At 47.5% G+C, this 7738-nt stretch overlaps 1 long non-coding RNA gene across 2 annotated transcripts in view; it reads left to right on the forward strand.

The window, feature by feature from the left end:
- Positions 1–6368, forward strand: part of LOC144235812 (uncharacterized) — a 7086-nt gene extending 718 nt beyond the window's left edge. The window contains exons 1-4 of one of the 2 annotated variants that reach the window (XR_013336319.1): positions 339–421; positions 1224–1393; positions 5160–5254; positions 6308–6368. This is a non-coding gene — a long non-coding RNA (uncharacterized LOC144235812). Of the gene's footprint in view, positions 1–338; positions 422–1223; positions 1394–5159; positions 5255–6307 lie in introns of those variants that run through there. The other variant, XR_013336318.1, reaches the window with a different exon arrangement.
- The last annotated feature ends 1370 nt before the right edge of the window (positions 6369–7738 follow it).

The raw sequence follows: 7738 nt of genomic DNA on the forward strand, positions 1-7738 counted from the left end.
GGACCCTGTTTCCCCGCCCCGCCCCCCGCTACCGCAAACTGGCACGCACAGGTCTGGATGCGGGGCCCAGAGAGGGAAGCACCCCCACTGGAGTCACACAGCGGTTGAATCTTCCCTCTACCCCCACCTCAGCCCCAATGCCACCAGGGCGCTGCTTTGCCCCCGCCAGGCAGTCATCCCCTCTGGACCCTCGGATCAGTCCTCCCTTCCTCCCACCCTGCTGGGCCTTTGTCAGCCATCTTGAGGGGAGGGGAAAGGAGAGCAGACCGGGAAGGCCGTCAGGTCCTTGGCTACCTGGGTTCTCTGGCCCCGCCGGCCTCACCCGCAGAAGGAGAAGCCCCACTCTTAGGTTTCCACTGTGCCTGCCCTTAAAGGGCATTGAACTTGAGGGAAACAGTACTTCCTAGTATTATCGTACCTGGTATTTATGTTCATACATTCATTTATTTGCTTATTGTGTGTGCCTCTCCATACATTACGCTATGGAGGCAGGGTCTCCGGGTATCTTAGCACACAGTAGATGCTTAATAAATATGCGTTGAATGAATGAATGAATGAATGAACAAATGGATGATAACATGATGGCCTGCAAGGCCCTATAGGAGCTGGCTCCTGCCTGCCTCCCCCCCATCTCCTATCCTCCCCCCCAACACATACACACACCCCACTTTAGGCAGACTTCTCACCACTTTGCTCTGAAATGCCTAAAGCAAGTTCCTGGACATTCCTTGTCCAGAGATCTCTACATGGCCAGTCTTTCACCCTTCCGTTCTCTCCCAAAAGATCACCTTCTAGAAAGACTTCTCTGCTCTCACGCCACTGATCGCCCCACCTAACAGTCTCCTTTCTCCATCTTTCCTATTTCATTCCCGGGATAGCACTGAGAGCTCTTTCACATTGCTTCACATACTTCCTTGTTTACATCTTTCTTTTTCTTGTTTTTTTTCCCTTTGTTACACATATGCTATAAACTATCCTCCACAAGGGCAGAAACCACATCTATCTTGCTCCAAGCTGTGTTTCTAGTGCCCACAGGAGGCATTCAATAGGAGTTTGTTGAATGAATGAATGGACACAGGTTTCCTGCCTCTGGGGCTCCAGATCTCTAAGTAAAACCACAGCTTTCTCCCTTCATCTCTCACTGGGCCTTTGCAAATTACTAAATGACAACTTCTCTAGAAGCTGCAAACTTTTCTAAACCGATTGGATCTTGTCCGACCTAGGAACCTGGATGGAGGTTAAGGAAACATGAAAGTGAAATGGGAGAGCCTCCTGTGAAGGAGCAGCAAGATCTTCTAGGCCTCTGGCACAAACATCCAAAATTGAGTTCCAGTCAGTTTGTGTAGGAAGAATGCGATCTCTCAAAGGACGTGGGGCTTGTCCCCCATCTGAGGTATGCTTTTAGAGGAAAGAAATATATAAGCTGGTGGGCCTTTGGGGAGGGCTGGTGGGCCTATTTTCTGATCCATAAACCAAGATCTGTCACGTGGCAAAAGATGCCTGTACCACCAGAAATGTCTGGGAGGCCTAGTTTAGATGCCAAAGGGGTGAGTCTTCTGGGACATGCAGACATTTTTGGCCAAAGCAGACTCCCTAACTCGGGGGGGTGGGGAGGAAAGGAGAGGGTCTGAATGAGCAAGTGTTGAGTCCTATCATTTGGAAAGGAAGGTGAGTGCCAGAACGGATGAAAGAGCAATGGCATGGTGTCACCCTACGGCACAGCACTTTATAATTTGCAAAGTTCATGGGTCATGTTTACCACCTCATTTGAACTTCACAGCCACTCCATGAGGAGTCAGGGCAAGGAGAGTCAGGGGCACCATCTCAGATGACGGGACTGAGGCCCAGAGAAGAGATGGACTTGTGCGCAGTGGGTCAGCCAGGCAGCCTGACCTTGACCGAGCACCTGCTATGTGGCAGGCGGCTGGCTAGGAATTGAGACAGGAAAGCCCCTAGCTTACCTGCTGAGTAGAGAGTATCAGAACATGAACACAAATAAGCAAATGAGAGAATATCAGAGTGAGTCAATCTGGGAAGGAGATAAAATGGAGACAAGACTGATGTAGCCTGGGGAAGACCTAGGTCAGGATCCAGCTTGTGGATGGCTTTGGTAGGGACAGCCAGGACACCAGTGTGACCAGAGAGAGTGAGGAGGGGGCCAGGTCTTGTAGGACCTAGTGAGCCATGGCAGGGATGTTGGATGTCACCATTTGAGCCATGATCTGGACTCAGATGTTTAAAACAGATCCAGGTGGGGAGATGGACAGGGAAGAAACCTCGTCTAGAAACTGAGGATGGGGGCGCCTGGGTGGCTCAGTCGGTTAAGCGTCGGACTTCGGCTCAGGTCGTGATCTCGCGGTTCGTGGGTTCGAGCCCCGCGTCGGGCTCTGTGCTGACAGCTAGCTCAGAGCCTGGAGCCTGTTTCAGATTCTGTATCTCCCTCTCTCTCTGACCCTCCGCTGCTCACACATGACCATGGTGGGAGCAGAAGAGGTGCAGAGAAGTGAATTTTGGATAGATTGTGGAGATTGGGCCAAGTAATGCTGGTGGCTCCAGGGGGTAGAGGAAAGGATGGCATCAAGGATGGCCCCTAGAATTTTGGCCTGAGCACCTGGGTGAAGGGTGGTGTACTTACCTAAATGAGAAAGGCTCACATAATGTGGATTTGAAGGGGAGTTCAGAGAGTCTGCCTTGGCCTTGGCCGCATGAATGTGGAGTGACACTGTGGTCTGGGCTGATACCCAGATCCTCTGACTCTGTCCAGCGCTCCTCTCACTGGTAGGGCATGCCCTCTACATCTCCCACGCCACACCCCCTCCTCCAGCACTCATTCTCTAGGACGGACCCACATGTCCTAGAAAAGGATTTTTATCAGACACTGGTTTGAATCCTGCCTCCAAAGTTGCATGAATCTGATAAATCACCTGGTCTCTCTGAGCCTCGGTTTCCTCAGCCAAAGAGAGAGAATACTTCATTGGCACCGGGGCCATTGAATGACCTCAAATGAACACATTGATTCTGGATTACCCAGTTGGGCAGACAAGGCTCCGGTCCCCAATGAAATATTTTTATGAAAGATTTTTCTTTCTTCCTCCAGACTCCCCAAGATTTTGTTTTTTGATGTTTAAAAAACCATGTAGCTGGGGCACCTGGCTGGCTCAGCTTTAAGGGGGCCCTGGGTGGCTCAGTTGGTTAAGTAACAGACTCTTGATTTCAGCTGGGGTCGTGATCTCATGATTTGTGAGTTCAAGCCCTACGTCAGGCTCCACGCTGACAGCATCAGCGCAGAGCTTGCTTTGGATTCTCTCTCTACCTCCCTCTCTCTGTCCCACCCCTGCCTCCCCTGCTCACTTGCTCTCTCTCTCTCTCAAAATAAATAAATAAACTTTTTAAAAATATTTAAAAGTAGTAATAAAAATAAAATCTTTAAAAATGATTAACAAGTAAAAATAAAAATTTCTCGTAACAAATCACAATCATACTCATGATGGTAATCGATGTTTATAAGGAAACAACAAAAATTCTGTGATTAAAGGTCATTTGTTTCGTCATCTGAAAAAACACATAGATAAGGGAATGTCCTTGCTCTTAGGAAATAAACACTAAAGTATTCAGAGGTAAAGGGGCACAACATCACCAATTTGCTCTTAGGTGGTTCAGAAACAATAATATGCTTAGACATGGGAGAGGGAGCCTGTAAAGCAAACCGAGCGAAATGTAAACAAGTGAAAAATCTGGCTAAGACATTCATTCATGAGTTCCTTGTACTAGTCTTATAACTCTTCTCTAAACTAGGGATTATACAAATAAAAAGACGCGCCCCCCCCCAAATTAACGTTAAAAAAATGAACCAGGCATGCCAAATTAAAGTTAAAAAAAAATGATCCAACTTCAGCTCAGGTGGTAAGGTCCTGTCCGGCTCCGGGCTCCACACTGTGCAGAGCCTGTGTGGTGTTCTCTTTCTCCCTCTCCCTCTCTCTCTCTCTGCCCCTTGTGGGATTCTCTCTTTCTTCCTCTCTTTCTGCCCCTCACTCACTCATGCGCTCTCTCTATTTCTTTCTCAGAAATTAATTAATTGATTGATTTAAATTAAAAAATAAAAAATAAACCCCATATAGGGGCGCCTGGGTGGCTTAGTCGGTTAAGCGTCCGACTTTCGCTTAGGTCATGATCTCGCGGTTCGTGGGTTCGAGCCCCGCGTCGGGCTCTGTGCTGACTGCCAGCTCAGAGCCTGGAGCCTGTTTCAGTCTGTGACTCCCTCTCTCTCTGACCCTCCCCTGCTCACGCTGTCTCTCTCTCTCTCCTAGAAATAAAAACATTTAAAAAAATAAAATAAAATAAACCCCATATAGGCACCTGTCTGGCTCTGTGGGTAGAGCGTGTGACTCTAGACCTCAGGGTCTTGAGGTCAAGCCCCACGTTGGGTGTAGGGGTTATTTAAATACAATTTTTTTTAAAATAACACACATAAATACATACCCCTTTCATGACATCATGCTGATGACATATTGATGGACTTCCACCTAGGTTGCGTTTAAGTATTGTGTTTGTGTTGAATTCTACCATCGTTTTCTCAACTTTCAGAGCAGCTACAAGTTTCTAATAACACACAAAGTGCTAAGCACCGTGCTTGTTGCATAATAGGTTTTTCACAGGGGGTAGGTATTTTTATGAGCAAGTGACTTCATCTCTCTATGCCTCGATTTCATCATCTACAAAGTGGAGGTAATGAGAGCACTTGCTTCATAGGATTGTTGTGAGAATCATATGAGTTAATACATATAGGGCATAACAACCATACACATGTTTTGTAAATTTAAAAAATACACTTTTTTTAATGTTTATTTCTATTTTTGAGAGGGTGGGAGAGGCAGAGAGAGGGAGACAGAGGATCCAAAGTTGGCTCCACGCTGACAGCAGAGAGCCTGAGGTGGTGTTCAAACCCACAAACCCATGGGATCATGACCTGAACCGAAATCACACTTAACAGACCGAGCCACCCAGGCACCCCCTCAAAATATATTGTCATTAGTAGTGCATGCATGCTGCTCTTCTCCCCTGCTGTCCCAGCTCTTGGCAGGTGCAGAGAAGAAAGCTTTCACTGCCTGCCGCCCCCCCCGCCCCGCCAGCATCACATAACCCTGTCCCTTGGGCTCCAGGTTGCTGAGGCAAACCGAGTTCACCACTGGATCTACAAGCAGTGGCTAATATGATGAGCTCCATTTTACAGTTGAGGAAACTGAGGCTGTGCAAGGTAAGGAGGTTTGCCTGAAAGCCATAACTGGTTGGTGGCAGAGCTGGAACTAGACTCCCAGCTCAACCCCCACTCTGTGGGGACCCCCCACTCTGTGGGGACCCCCCCACGTGTACTATGCTAAGGAGTTTGAGCTTCAGTCAACTCCCAATCTGATTGGAATAATAATAATAATAGTGATGAGTACTTCCTGGAGTGACTGCGCACATTCTCTGTGCCCAGGTATGTGAAAGAACGCTATTGTGAACGACTCAGTCTTAATTGTAGTGTCATTAAAGGCCACGTTCATTTGCAAAGTGGGTTCCCACCTTTCGTTTTCAGTTGGAACACCCAGACTTCTCTCTGCCCCAGTCGACCACAGAAGGAATTCTTTTATGCCTTTTCAAACCTAAAAGTGGGCCATTGAAATATTTGCTTTAAATATACCTGCCTAGACAGGTACACAGAGTCTGGGCAAGTATTATTCATTCGTTGTTATTAACTAAGCATGTTAGTAGCAGCCACTAGGAGAATAACCATGTGCCAGCTCTGGGCTGAGCGTTTTACACATATTATTACACACTGATTCTTGTGGCCCCTTTACAAAGTAGAAAGGAGTGTTATCTCCATCTAACACACGGGGAAACTGAGGACCACAGAGGCAGAGTAATTATTCCAGGTCATACCGCCAGGGACTGCTGAGAGCCGAGACTAAGTTCTAAGCTGTGGTCTTAACCACTTTGCTACCCTGTAAAAAGTTTAGCATGATGCCTACGAGGTGGCACTGGTGAGCAGGAGAAGGGTCCTATGTCTCCCTAAGGGCCCCTCTCTCCCTGCACAACCCCAGTGACTTTCCTTTGCCCCGGGGAAGTGAGTCTGCCAGCTTCATCTCAGCCAGGGAAACTCTATCCTGAGGCTTTGCTCCTGGTTATCTTCCATGCCCTCCTCCTTTCCCTCCTTCAAAACAGAAAAATGCCCTGGGGTGGGCATGAAAGTTAGGGTAGGAAGTAGCCACCCTTCTTCTTTGTCCTGCATCTCTCTCTCTCTTTCTCTCTCTCTCTCCATCCCCTACAGAAGCGGCGCTTTCCTTGCTGCTGTCACTGAGGAAGATGCTTGGTGGAGGAGGATGTAGGTATCTATCGAATATATTGAGCTACATGCCAGGAGGGGTGGTTAAGGGCTGGGGATAAAAGCAGACAACAAAAAAAGACTCGGTCCTGGGTCTGCCCGCCTGGGGCTCACAACCGAGTAGGGAAACAGACATTAGTTCAATCTATCTCATGAACAATTATGACGGTACAATTGTGTTAAATGCTAGTAAGATGAAACGTCTTAGGTCCTGGGGCCTGAGAAATCTTCCCTGAGAAAGTGATGGTCCAACAGAGCTCTGAGAAGATGCAGGCTGCAGGGTGGGGGGAAATGTGTGTGTCCTGGGCAGCAGGAATAGCACTTGCTAAGGTCCTGGAAGTAGGTAGGAACTGAGAGGCAGCGCGTGTGGCCAGAGCCAGCGGCGGGAAAGAAAGATCTGGTGAAGAGGGCAGGGCCAGATCACGAGACCTGAAGCAATGAAGTCATTGGAGGGTTTTCAGCAGACAGATTAGTAATGTGATAGGATGTAAATAGAGCATTTTGCATCCTGTCTAGCACAATGGTACCTAACAGAAGGCCAAAAAAAAGCCCTCCCTTTATTCTGCAAGTTTCTGTACCTATAGATAATATTTTATCCCAGTTTCTCCAGACATCCAATGAATGAATGCTCAAGTTATTTATTATCATTATTATTCATAGTGATAACAATATTACTCTTAATTTGCTTCCCCCAAATTGTCTAAGGAGATGATTTTTTTTAAAGGTAGGAGACATCATTAGGAAAACACAGCCCTGGACCACCTGTCTGGCTCAGTCAGAAGAGCATGTGACTCTGATGTTGGAATTGTTGAGTTGGAGCTGCATATTGGCTAAAGAGATTACATATGTATGTACGTATGTACATACATACATACACACACACAATCTTTTAAAAAAAGGAAAGGAAAGAAAACACAGCACAATTGCCCACCACGGCCCTGAAACACACCCCTCAGAATGGCCCTTACGAGAAGAGGCCCCACTGCAAAATAGTCCATGATCTGTCTTTGGCTTTTGACTTGGGTCCCAGGGTCTGAACCATTGATTGCTTTCCCCATCCTGAGCCGTCAAACAGATAGCATGCCTTACTTTTGAGAGAAAGTCCCTCCATTTTTTGTGATGATCATGAAATAAAGCGTCCTTACTCGATCAGTTTCTAAATTTTGGAAGTTCTTTGAATAAGTCTTGCTTTGCCACTTGTTACCCAGGAGAGCAACCTCGCCTGGCTGAGCTTTACGTTCTTCACCTGTAAGAAGTGGTCTGGTGAGTGGAGAAAGGCACGACGCAGCCCCCCATGTTGTCATCCTGCACACTGGTGCACACTTGAGCCCGGAGATCTTCCTGAAGACGCATCAGCTGGGCTGGTGCTGGAGATGG

The sequence above is a fragment of the Crocuta crocuta genome, unplaced genomic scaffold, assembly GCF_008692635.1.
Source record: "Crocuta crocuta isolate KB4526 unplaced genomic scaffold, BGI_CrCroc_1.0 scaffold445, whole genome shotgun sequence".
Taxonomy (NCBI): domain Eukaryota; kingdom Metazoa; phylum Chordata; class Mammalia; order Carnivora; family Hyaenidae; genus Crocuta; species Crocuta crocuta.